This window comes from Rhipicephalus microplus, chromosome X (genome assembly GCF_043290135.1).
Source record: "Rhipicephalus microplus isolate Deutch F79 chromosome X, USDA_Rmic, whole genome shotgun sequence".
NCBI lineage: Eukaryota > Metazoa > Arthropoda > Arachnida > Ixodida > Ixodidae > Rhipicephalus > Rhipicephalus microplus.
Genome location: NC_134710.1, coordinates 391,116,387 through 391,136,252, shown reverse-complemented (window position 1 = coordinate 391,136,252; position 19,866 = coordinate 391,116,387). Strand labels below are relative to the sequence as shown.

Below are 19,866 nucleotides of genomic sequence, written 5' to 3'. Positions count from 1 at the left end.
GCGGGTATCCTACAGGAGCCATTAAACTGTGTTCAAGTGACACTCCAGTTTCCTCAGCTAGACCCTTCAGGCGAACTGAGAAGGGCTGCCTCATCGAAGGCCTGTTTTGAAACAGAATGGAGCTTGACAAATCATTTATAGTAGAGTATGCGGGGTGCTTCTTGTCTGCTTTCACTTTAAGGAAATATACAAAGGACATGTAAGTTCTCTGCAGATGAAGCGACCACTCATTTGACTCAACGTAAAGGCTTTCTACAGGGCTGGTGCGAAAAGCACCCGTAGAAAGGCAGATGCCCAAATGGTGCACGGGGTCCAGCATCTTCAAAGCACTTTGAGTCGCAGACTGATAAACAACCGCCCCATAATCTAAGCGGGTGCGAATGAGGCTTCTATACAGATTCATGAGACATTGCCTGTCACTACCCCACATAGTACGTGACAACACTTTTAAAACATTCATGGCTTTTAATCATTTTGTTTTTAAATACTTGATGTGCGATACGAAGGTCAACTTGTTGTCCAAGATTAAGCCTAAGAATTTATGTTCCGCATTAACAGACAGGCGTTGACCGTTCAGTTCAATGTCGGGTTCTGAGTGCATGCCTCTCTTTCGGGAGAACAAGACACACGTGCTTTTTTGTGGGTTCAGTTGGAATCCATTTTCCTCTGCCCATTTGGAGACCTTGTTTAAACCTAACTGAGCCTGCCGCTCACACATTGCCAGGTTGCATGACTTAAAGCCAAGCTGCACGTCATCGACATATGTGCAATAGAACATATTGCGGGGGATGGACAGGTGCAAGGAATTCATTTTGATAATAAAAAGTGTACAACTAAGTACACCACCTTGCGGTACTCCCGTTTCTTGGACAAATGTTTGGGAGAGAATACTGCCCACACGGACACGGAAAGTCCGATTGTACAAGTAACTCTCGATTATGGAAAGCATTCTACCGTGCACACCCAAGTGAGACAGGTCTCTTAATATGCCAAGACACCATGTTGTGTCGTATGCCTTCTCGATATCGAGAAACACAGAGAGGAAGTATTGTTTGTGGACGAAAGCGTCTGGGATCTCTCCCTCAATGCGCACCAGATGGTCGGTGATGGATCTACCCTCTCGAAACCCGCACTGGAATTGGTCGAGCAGATTGTGTGTTTCGAGGAAATGTAAAAGTCGGCGGTTTATCATCTTCTCAAAAAGTTTACAAAGGCAGCTTGTAAGTGCAATGGGCCTATAACTCGAAACTGAGGAGGGGTCCTTGCCCTGTTTCAAAATAGCGATAACAATAGCCTCTTTCCAGGAAGCAGGGATGGTGCCAGAAAGCCAGATAGCATTGTATAGGGAGAGTAAAGTTTTTCGCGTTTTGAGCGGCAGGTTTTTCAACATTTCATACGTGACACGGTCGTAGCCTGGGGCAGAATTACTGCAGGAGTTTAGTGATGTTTGTAGCTCAGCTAAGTTGAAAGGTTGGTTGTTTGCCTCGTAATTTGTGCACTTGTATTCTAGTTTCTGCTTTTCTATCCTTCGTTTGTATCTTTGGAAAGCTTCAGTATAGTGTGACGAGCTAGACACCTGCTCGAGGAAGTTCGCCTGATCTTCCAGGCTGTCACCCTGAGTGTTTACGAGTAGGAGTGAGTGTACTTGTCTTCCTGCTACCCTACCAACCATGTTCCAGACTTTAGCCTCTTGTGTATATGAATTTATCCCCGATAAACACTTGTGCCAGCTTTCTGTTCTGGCCTGCCGACGCGTTCTCCTGCCTTGAGACTTTATTTTCTTAAAGCTGTCAAGATTTTCGGCTGTCGGTGAATTCCGAAGCAACCTCCATGCCCTGTTCTGCTCCTTTCGCACATTCCGACACTCAGTGTTCTACCATAACACGCGTCGCTTGCCAGGCATACCAGATGTTTGCGGTATGCACTTTGCTGCTGCATCAGTAAGAAAAGCAGTGAAGTAGTGCACAGCTTCATTTATCTTTAACCTACATATGTCGGTCCAACTTAAACGAGTAGTGTTGTGAAACTGTTCCCGGTCCGCTTTGTCTGTCTGCCATGTGGGAACATGTGGAGGACCTTTTTCTAGTGGTGTACTCAGAATGATCGGAAAGTGATCACTTCTGAAAGAATTGATCACTTTCCATTAAAGTAGGGGTACAAGCGATGGGGACACAATGCTGAGATCTATGCATGAGTAGGTTTTGTTGGCGAGGCTTAAGTATGTTGGCTCTTTCGTATTCAACAGACACGCACCCGAAGAAAAGATTGATTGATTTGTGGGGTTTAACAACCCAAAACCACCATATGAATATGAGAGACGCCGTAGTGGAGGGCTCCGGAAATTTCGACCACCTGGGGTTCTTTAACGTGCGCCCAAATCTGAGCACACGGGCCTACAACATTTCCGCCTCCATCGGAAATGCAGCCGCCGCAGCCGGGAATCGAACCCGCGACCTGCGGGTCAGCAGCCGAGTACCTTAGCCACTAGACCACCGCGGCGGGGCGCACCCGAAGAAAAGAGGAACTGTTCGATTAGACGACCTCGTGCGTCGCAACGAGAGTCGCCCCATAGACCATTATGTGCATTCAAGTCCCCAAGGACCACATAAGGTTCCGGTAGTTGATGTATCAGTGACTGGAATTCGTGTTTTTCGAGACGGTACTGTGGAGGTATGTAAAGAGAGTAGATGACGACAAGTTTGTTCAAAAGAACTGCTCGAACAGCCACTGCCTCAAGGGATGTTTGTAGCGGTAGATGTGTACATGCTACGCCCTGATCAACTATAATGGCCACACCACCAGATGACGCTACAGCGTCATTGCGGTCCTTTCTGAATATCACATAATGACGTAGAAAATTGGTGTTTTTGGAATTTAAGTGCGTCTCTTGTACACACAGCACTTTTGGGGAATGTTGGATATCGTCGAGGTTTTTAAGCAGCCCTCTGACGTTCCATTGTATTATTTGTGTAGCCATTTTGATTGTAAATGAGTGCTGTGTGTACTAAAGAAATATTGTGTCAAGTCAAGAAGCCTTGTCAGGCCCCGTAATGATGGTTTTTGATTTTCTGGCGCGCTCCAAAGAGCCGCCTGTCCTTCGGTGCCAAGACACCGTTGGACTTGCTGTTGTGTCCATCACCTCGGACGAGGTGCTGGATGCCCGCTCGCGGTTCACGCGTGAAGGCACGGAGGTCTTAGGGCTATATGTGGAGACAGAAGGCCCTGGGGCTTCAGGTCCGGAGGCCTGCAAGCCTTTTGGTGGCAGAAGAGCCTGTGCTACTTCTACTGAGGGGGTGAATGGTGCTGCCGCTCGTCCACTTTGTGTGGTACGTGCGGGCGCCGTGAATTTTGGTGGCACTGCCCCCTTTCGTGCCACCTCCGCGAACGAAGGTCCCTGCATTAGTAGATCCCTAAACGAGATGTTTTCATTTACTTTCAGTGCACTTCTTTTTCTTGTTTTCATGTAAGGCACATGCGAGAGTAAGCGGGGTGTCCACCATCGCAGTTCGAGCAGTGTGCAGTGGTTTCTTCACAATTGTCTGTGGCATGTTCGTGCGAACTACACTTTGCACAGGTTTGACGGCCGCGGCAGCTCTGAGAACCGTGGCCGAATCGCTGGCACTTAAAACAACGTCGGGGGTTGGGGATGTAGGGTCGGACCTTTAACTTCAAGTAGCCTGTTTCGATATACAGTTAAACCTCGTTATAACGAAATTGGAGGGCCGCCGCTATTTGCTCGTTATAACCAATATTTCGTTATAGCCGTAGCGGGCACTTACCGCAAATATTATGCACTGTACTTACCCCCAAAAAATAGCGGGCGAAATAGCATTCCGCCGCACGGTGGTATGCAACAAAATAACCGCATTCCCAAATAAAAAGGAAAAAGTCATGCACCTGTTTTAGTGCACTTCAAAATACACCGCTTGCATTTCAGGCAGACTTAGCTGCAAATAAGTCCGTAATTGGACGTTGATGCATCTTCCTGATGCGAACGATGGCTCGCTCAGCTGCGGCCGCAATGTTCAAGCCATCTTCGCCGTCCTCGTGAGCGCCGAAGTAGCGGCGCAGTACGTCCACCACGTCTAATGCCTCCCACGCCGTCGGCACGTTTGTCTCCTGTTCGTCAACAGAGTCATCGTCACTGGTTTCGTTACGACCACTGACAGCGCGCACAATATCGTCAACCAGGAGCTGCTCCATTGCCACCACTTCCGAGTCCGCACTCACGTAGTCACAAAACGACTTGCTGTCAGGCACGACACCGGCGTCACGAAGTGCCGTCCATGATGCAGCGACTTCGTCTGATGTGGCAAAACCGTCCGGCACAGTGGGCTCGTCTGATGGCTCATCGCTGGCGTCTGGTGCGGTGGCAAATGAGGCGTGTCGAAAGCAGTTTGCGATCGTGGTCGCCGTCACACTCATCCACGCCGCCTGAAGCATTTCGAGCGAAGCGTACAAGTCAACATCGGTGTCTCGCTTCATCCTCATGTTGAGCAGGAGCTTGTCTATCACACGCTTGCGGTAACCTGCCTTCAGCGACATAATCACGCCTTGATCAAGCGGCTGTATTTTTGCTGTGCAGTTGGCAGGAAGGAACAGCAGCTCGATGTTTTGAAGCACGGCAGCGATATGGTGGGCGGTGCAGTTATCTAAAACAAGGCACACCTTGCGGTTCGCCTTTGCCAGCTTCTCGTCCCATTCGCAACGCCATTTCGAAAAAATCTCCCTGGTCATCCAGGCTTTGCGATTGGCTACGTACTTGACTGGGAGCTGCCCCTTTCCCTTAAAGCAGCGAGGGGATGCACTTTTGCCAATTACGAAAATTGGCAGCTTCTCAGAGCCGGTCATGTTTGCACAAAGTAGCGCAGTGATCCGCAACTTACTTTGTTTGCCGCCATGGCACGGCTCGCCTTTGAGGGCTAACGTCTTGTGCGGCAACATCTTGAAAAAGAGAGCGGTTTTGTCCGCGTTAAAAATATCCTCCGCACTGTATTTTTCTAGCATCCGCACGGTGTTTTCTTTCACCCACTTGGTAGCCTCTGCTTCGTCGACAGATTGCGATTCGCCGCAGACCGCTCTCCCGACAATGTCGTGGCGCTCCTTGAAGCGTTGGAGCCAACTCGAACTTGCTACGAAGTTGTCATAGCCCATGATGCAGGCAAAGTCTCTCGCTTTTCTTTGCAGCAAGGCGCCGCTCACCGGCAGATTCACGGCCCGCGTGTCCAAGAACCATTTAAAAATGGCCCTTTCGACCGCTTCAAAGGCAGGTGCCCTCATCCTCTTAGCGCTTCCTTTCACGCCACGTGCAACAGCGTCGATGATGGACTCCTGCTTGCTCAAGATGGTTGACAGTGTGCTCGTCGATACGCCAAAGTCTCTTGCCTAGTTGCCTTTCTTGGTCCCCGATTCGACGGCTCTCATCATAGCCGCCTTCTGATCTAGCGTTATGCGCTTTCGCTTCCCGCCTGGCGCATTCATGTTGCTGGAATCATGAGCACAGCACGATAAAAGATAAGGCGGAAGCAGTCGAAAAAGAGAAGAAACACGCACGCAAAAGCAACGCAGCTCACATCGGCGAGCGACAACACTTGCAGAGAAAGTGACTGTGAAAAGGAAGGGGCAGAAGGGGCAGAAGGGGCGCTCTTTTGCGCTGCCCTCTAGGAACCGGTTACTCAAGGGGAAGGGGGTATGTAAGATTAGGAAGCGTGCCTCAGCGCCATGAGAAAGGGGAGAGGGAGAATATAAAGAAGACACAAAAGAAAAGAAAAGGGCGAGACGACCGCGGAGCTGCGGAGCGTTCCGCTGTCGGTGGTAGCGAAGCGGCGCACGTGCAACGACCGTTCCTCCGGAAACAGCGCGTGCCGTCTCCTTTGCGCGCGTTGCTGGAGGGCGCGTGGCGGGAGCTTTGAACTGCTAAATACAGTTCTCACGTTGCGCGCCATCTCAAATTCGCGTTCTGCACCGTCATGACATCGGCTCAAAATTTTACTTCCTAACAAAATTTGTTCGTTATATCCCATAAAAGACAAATTTTGCCTTGTTAAAACGAGGTTTTGAATACATTAGTTTGTATGGGGACTCTCAAGGGGAATTAGGATTTGCTTGTTATATCCATTATTTCGTTATAGCCCATCTCGTTATAACGAAGTTTAACTGTATTCTGGAAGTGTGCTTGAGCAAAATGTAAGAATGAGGTGCTTTGTAGGGGTTTCTTTGTTATCACGCCTAATCTTAATTCTCTGTACATGCGTTACATGCTGTTCGTTCCAGCCCTCAAGTAACTCGCTCTCTGTCAGGTTAATTAGGTCTTGATCAGACACTACGCTTCGAGAACTGTTCAGGGAGCGGTGTGGTGTGATAGATACAGGTGTTGTTCCAAAAAAGGTGAGTTTTGTCAGGTTTTCATACTGGGTCTTGGTTTGGACTTCAAGAAGAAGGTCCCCGCTAGCCATACATGTAGCCTGATATCCTGGACCTAGTGTATTGGTGAGGCATTTAGAAACGACAAACGGAGAAATGGTTCTTGCATTCGTTTCTTGCGTTTCACAGTGGATCACATGAAAGCGTTGGAAAATTTCTATCGGCTTTATAAATACATTCAGTGTTGCCTCGGTGCGCCCCCTCTTAGGAGGAGGGCGATCAGACAGTTTAGGAAATGAAAAAGAGGCCATAAAGTATATATAAATTCGGCAGCCATGCCAGCCGCCCACCATCGAGCCCAACATATGGACGCGGCGGCACAAGGCATGCCAGCGCCAGCTGTACAAAGCCACTATAACCCAATATTATGTGACCAAAAGAGGGCACATACACAAGGTTAACCCTTGCCGTCTGGAAGATGAAAGAAACCAGAAGTGATGATGATGATGTGTGGCGCTTTATGGCGCAAGGGCCAATTGATGGCGAAAGAGCGCCATTTCAATGAGTATAGAGATGTGAAAAATGATATGTTGCGTGGCTGTATAGGGGCCTTAAAATTCCTCGCGATAATACGGGTAAAAACATAAGTATTAAATACATGACAGTGACGTGATATGCATAGTAAAAAGGGTGACAAAGGTTTTGATAATAGAAAAGTGTAAAAATATTTGGCACTAGCACAAGTGCCTCATCAGCGCCCTTGTGTCCAAAGGCTGCGAGGCAAGTGCTTTCTTGTGTAGCCACCACAGCAAAAAACTCTCTGCAGAGATCGCGCTATGGCATGCCCGAGTATATGATACGAAAACTATGAATTTCTTTTAAAAACGCTAACAATGATTTATGACTAAAAAGCGGTTCCCTACCGACGAACATTGCTGGGTGTAAAGGTATATGTTGTCGGTAGGGTAATGGAAAATGTTTTCTTAGAGTTTCTGACTCTTTGCACTGGATTAACATGTGTAGGACCGTTAATGCTTCACCACATCTGTCACACAATGGTGGATCGCCACCGGACAAAAGATATGTGTGTGTCGTGTATGTGTGTCCTATCCTGAGCCTTGTTAGTGTTACCTCTGTTAGAAGCGATTTTGATACTGGTGGCCAATGGCCAAGGTGTGGCTTGATAACGTGTAGCTTGTTTTGTGTGTGTCTATCCCACTTGCTCTGCCAGTAGTCCCTGAGCATTCGTTTGAGAGACGTCTTCAGATCAAGGGCCGGGACCGATATGGGTGTAGTGGCAGTGCTTTCGTGGACGGATGCAGCAAGCTGATCCGCCATCACGTTGCCTTGGATCTCACGGTGCCCTGGCACCCAGCACACTACAATATGTTTTTTGAGTGTGTAGAGTGTGCATAAAATGGAGTAAAGTGAGACGAGGACAGGGTTTTTTGTTTTTTAAGGTTGTGCAGAGCTGTAACCACACTGAGGGAGTCCGTATAAATTACTGCTTTTTGCATTTGTGATTGCTTGATGTGTTTAGCCGCCACAAGTATTGCGTAAGCTTCTGCTGTGAAGATACTTGTGCCTGGATGTAGAGGGCCAGCATCCGAAAAGGATGGGCCGACAGCAGCGTAGGAAACAGAGGAGTTAGACTTGGAGGCATCTGTAAAGAACTCGGGACATGTGTATTTGTGTTGAAGTTCCAGGAAGTATGTTCGGATATGGGCATTAGGCGCATGTTTTGTAACTTCTAGGAATGAAACATCGCAGTCTATAGTCTGCCACTGCCACGGTGGCGGGTATCCTACAGGAGCCATTAAACTGTGTTCAAGTGACACTCCAGTTTCCTCAGCTAGACCCTGGGCTACCTCATAGAAGGCCTGTTTTGAAACACAATAGAGCTCGACAAATCATTAATAGTGGAGTATGAGGGGTGCTTCTTGTCTGCTTTCACCTTCAGAAAATATACAAAGGATATGTAAGTTCTTTGTAGATGAAGTGACCATTCATTTGACTCAACGTAAAGGCTTTATACAGGGCTGGTGCGAAAAGCACCCGTAGAAAGGCGAATGCCCAAATGGTGCACGGGGTCCTGCATCTTCAAAGCACTTTGAGTTGCAGACTGATAAACAACGACCCCATAATCTAAGCGGGTGCGAATGAGGCTTCGATACAGATTCATGAGGCATTGCCTGTCACTACCCCACGTAGTACGTGACAACACTTTTAAAACATTCATGGCTTTTAAACATTTTGTTTTTAAATACTTGATGTGTGGTACGAAGGTCAACTTGTTGTCCAAGATTAAGCTTAAGAATTTATGCTCCGCATTGACAGACAGACGTTGACCATTCAGTTCAATGTCAGGTTCTGAGTGCACGCCTCTCTTTCGGGAGAACAAGACACACGTGCTTTTATCTGGGTTCAGCCGGAATTCGATTTCCTCTGCCCATTTGAAGACCTTGTTTAAACTTAACTAAATCACTGTTCGCACATTGCCAGGTTGCATGTCCTAAAGCCAAGCTGGACGTCATCGACATATGTACAATAGAACATATTGCGGGAGATGAACAGGTGCAAGGAATTCATTTTGATAATAAAAAGTGTACAACTAAGTACACCGCCTTGCGGTACTCCCGTTTCTTGAACAAATGTTTGGGAGAGAACACTTCCCAAACGCACACGGAATGCCCGATCGGACAAGTAACTCTTGATTATGGAAAGCATTCTACTGCACACACCCAGGTGAGACAAGTCTCTTAATATGCCAAAACGCCATGTTGTGTCGTAAGCCTTTTCGATATCGAGAAACACAGAAAGAAAGTATTGTTTGTGGACGAAAGCGTCCCGGATCTGTGCCTCGATACGCACAAGATGGTCGGTGGTGGATCTACCCTCTCGAAACCCACAGTGGTATTGGTCAAGCAGATTGTGTATTTCAAAGAAATATAAAAGTCAGCGGTTTATCATTTTTTCAAAAAGTTTACAAAGGCAGCTGGTTAGTGCAATTGGCCTATAACTTGAAACTGAGGAAGGGTCCCTGCCCTGTTTCAAAATAGGGATAACAATGGCCTCTTTCCAGGAAGTAGGTATGGTGTCAGAAAGCCAGATAGCATTGTATAGGGAGAGTAAAGTTTTTCACATTTCAAGCAGCAGGTTTTTCAACATTTCATACATGACATGGTCGTGGCCTGAGGCAGAATTACTGCAGGAGTTTAGTGATGTTTGTAGCTCAGCTAAGTTGAAAGGTTGGTTGTATGCCTCGTATTTTGTACACTTGTATTCCAGTTTCTGCTTTTCTATTTTTGCTTTATATCTTTGAAAAGCTTCAGTATAGTGTGACAAGCTAGAGACCTGCTCGAAGTGTGCACCGAGGAAGTTCGCCTGATCTTCCAGGCTGTCACCCAGTGTGTTTACGAGTGGGAGCGAATGCACTTGTCTTCCTGCTACTCTACCAACCATGTTCCAGACTTTAGCCTCTTGGGTATATGAATTAATCCCCGATAAAAACTTGTGCCAGCTTTCTCTTTTGGCCTGCCGACGCGTTCTCCTGGCCTGAGACTTCATTTTCTTAAAAGTGGCAAGATTTTCGGCTGTCGGTGAGTTCCGAAGCAACCTCCATGCTTTGTTTTGCTGTCTGCGTGCATTTCGGCACTCTGAGTTCCACCATGGCACACGTCGTTTTCCAGGGTGTTCATTCGTTTGTGGTATGCTTTTTGTTGCTGCATCAATCAGACACTGTAAAGTAGTCGACAGCCGCATCAATGCTTTAAAGTGCATATGTCGTGCCAGTTTAAATGAGTGATGGTATAGAACTGTTCCCAGTTGGCTTTGCTTAATAGCCATTTTGGAACCTGGGGCGGGCATTCAGTTGACGTAGGTGTGCTCAAAACTACGGGAAAATGGTCACTTCCGTAGGGATTAGTGATGACTTTCCAGTGAAGTAGAGGCACAAGCGATGGAGATACTATGCTTAGGTCTATTGAGGAATAGGTATTGTTAGCGAGGTAATAATAGGTTGGTTCTTTTCGATTCAGGAGACACGCGCTTGAAGAGAGAAGAAACTGTTCAATCAGTCGACCTCGGGCGTCGCAACGAGAGTCGCCCCATAGCCTGTTATGTGCATTAAAGTCGCCTAGAACAAGATAGGGTTCGGGAAGTTCATCTATCAAGGACTGGAATTCATGTTTGTGTAGTTGAAAATGTGGAGGTATGTATATAGAGCAAATGATGACGAGTTTGCTTAGAAGCACCACTCGAACAGCCACTGCCTCAAGAGACGTTTGGAGTTTCAAGTGTTTACATGCTAAACCTTGCTTAACTATAACAGCTACATCTTCAGATGATGCCACGGCATCATCACGGTCCTTTCGGAAGATAATGTAACTGCATAGAAAGTTGGCGTGTTTAGATTTTAAGTGTGTTTCCTGTACACACAGCACTTTTGGTGAGTGAATGTGTAGAAGTTATTGGACATCATCGAGGTTTGTGACAAGGCCTCTGACATTCCATTGTACAATCTGCGTTTCCATATTTCATGGAAATTGGTGCTGTGTGTACGGAAATGAAGTGGCTGTTCAAGTGGGAAGTTGTAACTTAGGTAGCAGGGCCATCGTCGGGCCCTGTTATTGGTTTCTTGGTTCTTTTAGCGCGCTCTAGGAAGCCACGCCGCATTTCCGGCACCTGAAGTACCGTGTTTGTGTCCATTGCCTCACGTGAAGCACTGAACGCCCGCGTACGCGAGCTGCTGTTGTGTATTTGCGACCTCGCCTGGTGAGACGTGGTCGGTCGACCCGACGACCCTGGAGTCGCCTGAGTCTCTGGCTTGGTAGGTGGAGCAGGCTTGGCTGCTTCCACCATGGGGGCGGCCACCACACCCGATGGCTCACTTTGCGTGGGCCTAGGTAGTGGCGGAGGGTGATGCGACGCTGCCCCCTGACGCGCCGCATCAGCGTAAGTTGTATCGTAAAAAGCCGGGCGTGCTTCCTTGAAGGAGATATTTTCGCGAATCTTCAGTGTAATAATGTCTTTTAGGGGCGAAGCTCCTTAGGGCGTGGGCTGTGCGTCCCCTGTAGCCTGTATGTAGCCACCTCTAGTTTAGTTCTTGCAGTGTTCACTAGATGGCGGTACCGTCCCCTGTATGTAGCCACCTCTAGTTTAGTTCTTGCAGTGTTCACTAGATGGCGGTACCGTCTCCTGTATGTAGCCACCTCTCGTTTAGTTCTTGTAGTGTTTACTAGATGGTGGTACTTGTAGCTGATGATGAAAAGATGCAAGATGTTATAAACTAGAAAGCGGTACTTGTAGTTGATGAAAGACGCGAGATCTTATAAAATAGGAATGATGTCACATATGGCGCGTGTCATTGGTTGAAGGCAATCGTTCGATTTAGTGCGGCGACGTACGCTAGGGGGAGCGTTGTAATAAAATCCGTTCGCTGTTGGCGCGCGCTCGGAGTCGCCGGATGGATAAGGCTGCACAGCGGAGAGAGCGCAAGGCGGCAGCAGCGCGCGCTCGCAGACAGAATCCCGATGTGCGAGCGCGCGAGGCAAGGGACATCGCAAGCCATCCATCGTCTAAGAACAAATAAAAGTTGATTTGTGTATATACACACACAGCGTTTCTCACGTCTTTACATGATGATCGACTGGGCGAATTACACGGAAGATTCACAGTTTACCGATGAATCCCTCCGGAGCTTCGCCCATTCATCATCATTCACCCCGTGAATATGCCGTAATTTTTTTTCTTTTTTCCACTGTGGACAAGAACGTGAATATGACGCGTGGTCTCAGTCACAGTTTACACAATGTAGGGTTTCATTACATTTGTCAGAGATGTGGCCTTGGGCACCGCATTTGGCACAAGCAGGTCGACCACGACAGCTCTGAGAGCCATGGCCGAACCTTTGACACTGGTAACATCGGCGGGGGTTTGGTATGTGGGGTCTGATCGGTGTCTTTGTATAGCCAGTTTCTATTGTTTGTGGTAGTTCACTGGTGGCAAAGGTCAGTACCAAGTGTTTCGTGGGGGTTTCCCGATTGTTCCTTCGGATGATAATTCGCTTCACATGGGTCACATTCTGTTCTTTCCAGCCCTCGAGGAGCCTCCTTCAGGTCAAGGAGGTCTGTGTCAGAAACAACTCCACGTACAGAGTTCATGGATCGATGAGGTGTTACGCTGATGGGAATGTCGCCGAATGTTGCAAGGTTCTTTAGTTTGTCGAATTGTGTTTTGTCACGGAGTTCTAAAAGAAGGTCGCCACTAGCCATTTTTGTAACTTTGTAGCCATCACCTAATGTGGCTATCAGGGACCGCGATACTATGAACGGGGACACTGTTCTGGCTGTTTTGTTGGGCTTCTCACTGTGCACAACATGGTAACGAGGGAATACTTCTTTGGGTCGGCTGAAAAAGGAAAATTCTTTGGTGCGTGCGCGCTTTGAAGCAGCACGATCATTGAGGAGTGGAAAGCTTCTATGCATGATAGAGGAATGTAATTCAGTAACGATGGCGGCCACTCACCATGGAGCCCAACGAGGGGACGCTACAAGGTTCATGAAACGCGAAACATGCAGACGCCAGCCGTACACCGCTACGATAACCTAATGCACGTAGAAACATGCAGACGCCAGCCGTACACCGCTACGATAACTTAATGCGCGTAGGCCAAGGTTGGCTAGTTTCACAAGGTTAACCCAAGCCGCCCATGAAATTGGGGAAGTAACAGAAGAAATTAGAAGACAGGATAGATTTAAAGAGGAGAAAAGACGAAGGTGTGGGGGAGAGAGAGATAGGAAAAGGCGACTGCGGATTTCCCCTGGGTGGGTCAGCCCAGGGGTGCCGTATACGTGAAGCCGGGGCCAAAGGGGTGCGTTGCCTCTGCCGGGGGGCCTTAAAGGTCCAATCACCCGGCGTCGGCTCAACCCCCAGGATCCCCTTTTCCCCGGGCACGGCAGAGCCACGCACGGCTAGGGGTGGGAGGGAGTCGTAACTCCCCCGTTAGCTCGGGTCCGTGGTGTCGCTACACACCAAACGCCTGCTTTCACAGGCGCCCCTGCGGGGAACCAGAAGTGAGGAGATGACAGGAAAGATTAGAAGAGAGAAAAGACGAAGATCAGGAGGGAGAGAGAGACAGGAAAAGGCGACTGCCAATTTCCCCTGGGTGGGTCAGCTCAGGGGTGCCATCTACGTGAAGCAGGGGCCAAAGGGGTGTGTTGCCTCTACTGGGGGGCCTTAAAGGTCCAATCACCCGGCGTCGGCTTAACCCCCAGGATCCCCTTTTCCCTGGACATGGCAAAGCCACGCACGGCTAGGCGTGGGAGGGAGTCAAAACCCCCCCGTTAGCTTGGGTCTGTGGTGTCGCTACACACCAAAGGCCTGCTAACGCAGACGCCCCTGCGGGGCCAACCGCACCGTAGATAGCTGGACAGTATATATGAGCAACAGATGCCTGGCTAAAGGCTACACAAGTGGTCAGTCCTCTTTGCCACCTTTTAGACTGCAGTGCGAGTTCTCAGTGGTGGTCCTGCCAGTTGATGCATTTGAGCAATTTTTGGGGAACAAGAAAGTCAGTTTTGGAGCAGATTTGGAGCAGCAAAAACAGGATTTAGGATCAATTGGAGCAGAACATGTCAAAATTTTCTATGAATACTCATATTAGTATACATAGGGCAAAATTATGCTGCAATGCGAACAAGGAGACAAGGCCAACGTCTAGAGAGCAGCCATTTATCAGATTCCTAGCTTGAGAGTTACATTCTGCCTTCACTGCACAGTGAAAGATGTGCAGTGAAGTGAAGCCGTAATGACGACGTAAGCATACCACATGTGATTTCTACGAATGACAGGTTTGCTGCATACTAGTATTCTGAATTACCTCACTGAGCAAGCAATGATAAAGTCCTCATTAGCATTTGCCACGCCAGCTGAATCCTTTCACAGACTCTTCAAATTCAAATGTGGCTTTGCCAAGCTGTCAACCTTGATATTCAGGAGATTTGTAAAAACAAGTAGTAGAGTGGCAAAAAAAACAAAAAAAAAACTGACACACAATATATTATTCGCAGCTCCAAATGATTGCCAATACCTTTTTTTGACGTCAGCGATCATAGCAACACTCAATTATGCGGCGCATACACGCATGAGTAATTGAACAAAATGAGCTGTGCCACGTGACTAGTGCTAAAAGCCCTTTCCAATCATACTCTTTGCTGCAGGACACGAGTGTACTGCGGTAGAAGTGGCTTACGCACCATCCGGCACGAGTTAGAAAAAGGCCAAGCAATTTTTGAAATGCTTGGCCCCTGCCAACACCACAAATTTTTTTCTTTTACGGTGGGGGCACAACTCGTTTCCCTTGCAAGGTGCGCTCGACGAGATAAAGTTACAATGGAACACGCCCGTTGACCCGGCGCCGGATAGCTATCACTGCAACGAGACAACTTCAAGCCAGAAAACTGTGTTTTGTGCCGTTGCTAAGGCAACCAACGTAGTGTTTGGCAACGATGGCGTTTGCCACACATCGACCTAATTTGCACGCAGAAAACGCGACATACGTTCCTAACATGCCATAATCGCGTTTGCCCTTAGAAACTTGATATTTTCTGCAAAGCGCTGGTGGCTACGGAAACACATTTTAATTTTTTTTTCTCTTGAAATACCATCGTCCAGCCAATAGATATCCGCTGTGGTTAGTGGACCGATGGGCGCTTGGCATTGTTACTTGATCTCATACTTTATCTGGTCGATCTCGTCTCGCGAGTGTCCTCATCTAATGAGTATATAACTTACACCGTAGTTTAGGGTTAGGGCCTGTGCACTTGGTTTGATTTCTCGCTGAAATTAGTGCACCAGAGATAATTTTGAGGGTGGTCAAGCATATTAGTGCAGCGTGGCGCAATTTCAGCAATTTTACTGGTTTTGGCGCAGCCTGGCGCACCCCTGCATTGCTGCATCCAGTGTTCACAAACTTTTTTTACTGCGATATGCTGTCAAAGTGGGATAGGTGGGTATGAGTCCCCGTGACTTGCACGGCTGAAGAGTAACTGTGGAGATTCGTAAACATGCCACATGACAGAGGACAATACACTAGTTAGCTGGGAGGAATGCCACCAGTAACTGTGGGCAGGAGGGGTCAATGGCCAAACACCTCTTCTCCGCCAATATCACCACCCCTTAGATCCACCATTGACAAGGGTCCTAAGAGTGGGCATGTCCCCAATAAGGGAGACAAACAAGCACCTTGCCTTTCATCTCTAATAAAAGCCACTGGGTCCAGGAAGAATGCTTTAGGCTTCAGCAAGTGCTGAGGACTATTGCAAATGCATCTAGTTTGTTTGATTATTTTTCTTTTTGGATTGCAAATTGAGCTTAACAATGCCACTGCACGACACAGTTAGGTAATCCGTGTACATAGAAAAATCCCCGCGACAGTGTTCGTTAATTTGTGATTTGCAAACAAACGGTGGTCGTGCTGAACAAGCTCGCAACTGTAGCTTTGAACAAGTGGGAGGAAATCAGCTCGGATGATTTGCAAGGTGGGAAGACTTCTTTGACATTATGTGTCTGCTGACGGCAACAGCGATTGTTCTAAGGGCGTTTAGTACATGTGAGAGAACTTGCTCCTCTCTAGTGGCTGACTGCGCGGCTTATTTTCTATGAACGCTAGCTTGCCACCATGTTACATCGGTTTTGCAATAAAGAAGAGAGATGACCAGTTGGATATGTGCGAACAGCAGTTGCACCACATTGTGCCATACTCGCTCTACATCAACATTAGGCTTAGCTTTACGATAAGAATACCGAAGAATGTTGCACAGCGAGATTAAGAGGCATGTACTTTCTTTGAAAAATATCAAACAAACATTTACGTGACCGTATCTCCATCTGCGTGAAGACGCCGTTTACAGCATGCAGTGGCAATAGTTATACCTGGGTGGTGGCTAATTTACGGTATATGTGAAGTGACTCGCAAAAAAAAAAAACAACAACACTTTGTTACATGTTATTGCCAATGGCCCAACAATAAAAGGGATTATCAACAAACAGATACACACACAGCGGTACAGAAACTTTGCATTGACTGAATACAATGATAAATAGTGCATCACTGAAATGTAAGTAGATGGCATTAGCGGCATTATGGAAAAGCGGTAGTTGTGTTTGTTACGACCAAGAATAGTTTGAAGCCGTAAATGGTATAATGCCATGTAACTGATTGATTGATACGTGGGGCTTAACGTCCCAAAACCGCCATAGAATTATGAGAGACTCCATAGTGGAGGGCTCCAGTAATTTTGACCATCTGGGGTTCTTTAACGTGCACCCAAATCTGAGCACACGGGCCTACAGAATTTTTGCCTCCATCGAAAATGCAGCTGCCGCAGCCGGCATTTCATTCCGACCTATGGGTCAGCAGCCGAGTACCTTAGCTAAGAGACCACCATGGCGGGCATAGTGCCATGTAAAAAGGTGGACTAATGAAGTGAACTTTGGCACAGTTGGCACATGCTGTACTCAACTCTGTACAGCAAAGCACAAGGATATGAAACTGTAACAAAACGGCGTAATTGATGCCGTTAGACCACAACTGGTGTTCTGTGTCACGGTTTTGAAATGTTACGTGCATCGCCATGGAACACAAGTGCACGGTTGTGTCACAGAGTGACAACTTCATCTGCAGTTTCATAAAATGAATAAAGTGCCTTTTAATGAGCCCATAAAGCACCATTCACTATTATGTCACATTTACTTCTTTTCGGCAGCAATGTTAGGAGATCCAAATTTGTAATTCATGATTACTGCATACTACCACCATTCAGGGCACACTGCCGTGTTCATGGTAATTATCTATGTTTTCAGTATTCCTTGAGAGATGTGCATGCATTACCCTCCTGCTTTGCTTTAACCTTATCTGCCCCAGGCCTGTGTGACAGTGGCAAGAGAAAGAAAAAAGGAGAGGTCAGCTGGTTCTTCTTGTGGGCTTTATCATTGCCTAAACTCCACTGTAAATTAACCCAGTTAAGCTCAATTTAACTGAACCAGCTTTGTGGTAGAGGTGCCCAGTACTCAACCAGGCAACACAGTTCTCCCACCACCTGATCTATACTGATGTCTGCGTAGCCAGACTGCCCTCATTACCTAGTAACTGAGGGTCGATATGTCGCGCAGTGAAGACACAATCCAGAAGTGCATAGGTGCCAATTTTGCATCAGTTAAAGTGACACTTTTACTACCTCCATTGGATGTGGCTGGTTGTTGACAGTGTCAGCACTTGACACTGCCAACAGGCATGCCGTATCATTTTTGGGTAAATTTGGTGACGACGTGGACAAGTGGCTCACACACTACAAACGGGCGAGCAACTGCTACCATCACTATCTGGCACTTCAGATATTGAACAGTGTGTTTTTTTTGACGGACACGGTGCTTATACAGTTTGAAAACAACGAGAACGCCTTCATGACATGGATTGCCCTGTTTAGAAAATAAAAAGTGTTTTGGGGGCTTTGTGGCAAAGAGGAAGCAAGCGGAACAAACACTGCTGCAAAGAGCCAAGGTCCCAGGCGAGACACGATGTGCAGTATTTACGATCATATTTTGCGCACCCCTACTACTTCGCCAGCTTTACTTAAATAAAAATATTTACTCGCATATTTTGCACTCCCCAACACTCATGAGCAAGCTTGCCGGCGCACCCAAGAAAAGACCTGGGAGCTTTAGATGGACGCGCCTTGCCGAGCTGGCGAGCGTAGTCATACATAAAACTGGCTAATGCGAAGTCCCTTCTCCCGAGGACTTGAATTAAACTACGGTCCCTAGAATACTGTACTCTACCTAAACCTGTTGACTGCTCATGCGTTCGCCTCCCTCCATCTCTATCTCTTCCACCATTTGCATCCCTTTATCTCTCAATATTTTCCACCCTGAGAGTGCACACTCGCGTCATAGCATGAATAATTTTCTGCGTTGGAGATGTGCGAAGGCCTGTCGCACCAACTGTCCCTCTCATTCGATGCGTTTGTGATCCAATTTGATTTCAGAAGTTTAGGTTTCACCATCAGACCGTTACGTTTTTAGCGTTTTCTTATGATGGGCTATGAAATTCAAGCTTGCTAGAATAAAGTTGGCCGAACAAAGTGAGAACCTTGTTGTCGCCAAGTACTTCAAAACGAAGTTCTTCAACATGTGATAATTGGTACAGGGGAAAGCAGCAGAATGCGCACTTGCTAACACAAATTTCCTGCCGTTGAAGACAACATATTCAATAACGCGTAAAAACTTGAGTCCTCTAGCATAGCCACGTTGTTGGACCTGGTTTCTCCCGGAATTGTCAAAAACTCGAAAAAAAAAATAGAGAGAGAGGAGGGGAAGGGGGCATTAGAATGTGCTCGATGAAATCAAGGACAACGAACTTTGGGAGGGCGGTGACAGCAGCCACGACGATGAGTACCAATCAGACCTCTCGACCAGTGATTACGAATAGACTGCGCGTGACTGCGCCTGGCTGAATAAAGTACGGGATTATTCTTTGTTTGTGCTCCAATTAATTTTTTTATAATGTGTATACTGTGCTCCTTAAAGCTATTTACTATTGCACATAATTTCGGATGTGTTAGCGAAACTTCCGAGTAATTTGCGCATACCCTTTCTGAAGCTCCAAAATTTTTAAAAAAAATGCGCAAATTATGAGAGTAAATATGGTTGGCTGACCCTATATTGAACATCAGCAAGACCATCAACCCTTACATGTCAAAGGAGGACAAAGTTGGCCACTTATTGAAAAGGAACTGCCGAGAACATACACCACTTCTTCATTGGCAAATAGAGGATTGGCACAGTAGTCAATGTCACACAGTACTGTCGTACAACATTTGAGACCCTAAACAACTGGCATATCTCTCCTAAATTTAGTAAGCACCGAATGTAACCCCCGTTGTGAGCATTGACGACTACACGTCCTTTGATCTTGCGCCGACAATATGTCATATGTGATCTCACCCAGCCATTCACATAACCCCTCGTGAAGCTCTACAAATGGAAGATTCTCTTTCACCACCACGAACAACTATCGCTGTAGATTGCAGGGTGAATGGCATGCTTCAACGAAAGATTTGGATATGTGTTTGTATACAAACAAACACATATCCGAATCTTTCGCTGAAGCATGCCATTCACCCTGCGATGTACAAAGATAGTTGTCCATGCTGCGCAGGCAAGCCCACTCTTGCCCACATAACGTGCGATTGTCAAAACAGGCCAACTTAAATTAACTTGCTGCAAATAGCCGGCAAAATTTCTGGAAGCGAGCAGTGGGAGACTTTGCTCGCCAGCAAGGATCTGGGGATGCAACTAGCACTCCTCGACCAGACGCAGCGGGTCGCTAAAGCCAGTGGAGCCCTGGAATAGGGGCCCCCCCCCACAAGCTCCCCGTGTCTTTTTTTCCTTATTTCTTTTTCAAATAAACATTTTGATATATATCTTTCAAAATCATGTTTCCAC

General features: G+C 47.2%; 1 protein-coding gene across 6 annotated transcripts in view; it reads right to left on the bottom strand.

The window, feature by feature from the left end:
* LOC119161011 (solute carrier family 53 member 1) overlaps positions 1-19,866 on the bottom strand; it is a 264,235-nt gene that overhangs the window by 94,754 nt on the left and 149,615 nt on the right. The gene's annotated exons all lie outside the window — the stretch shown is intronic.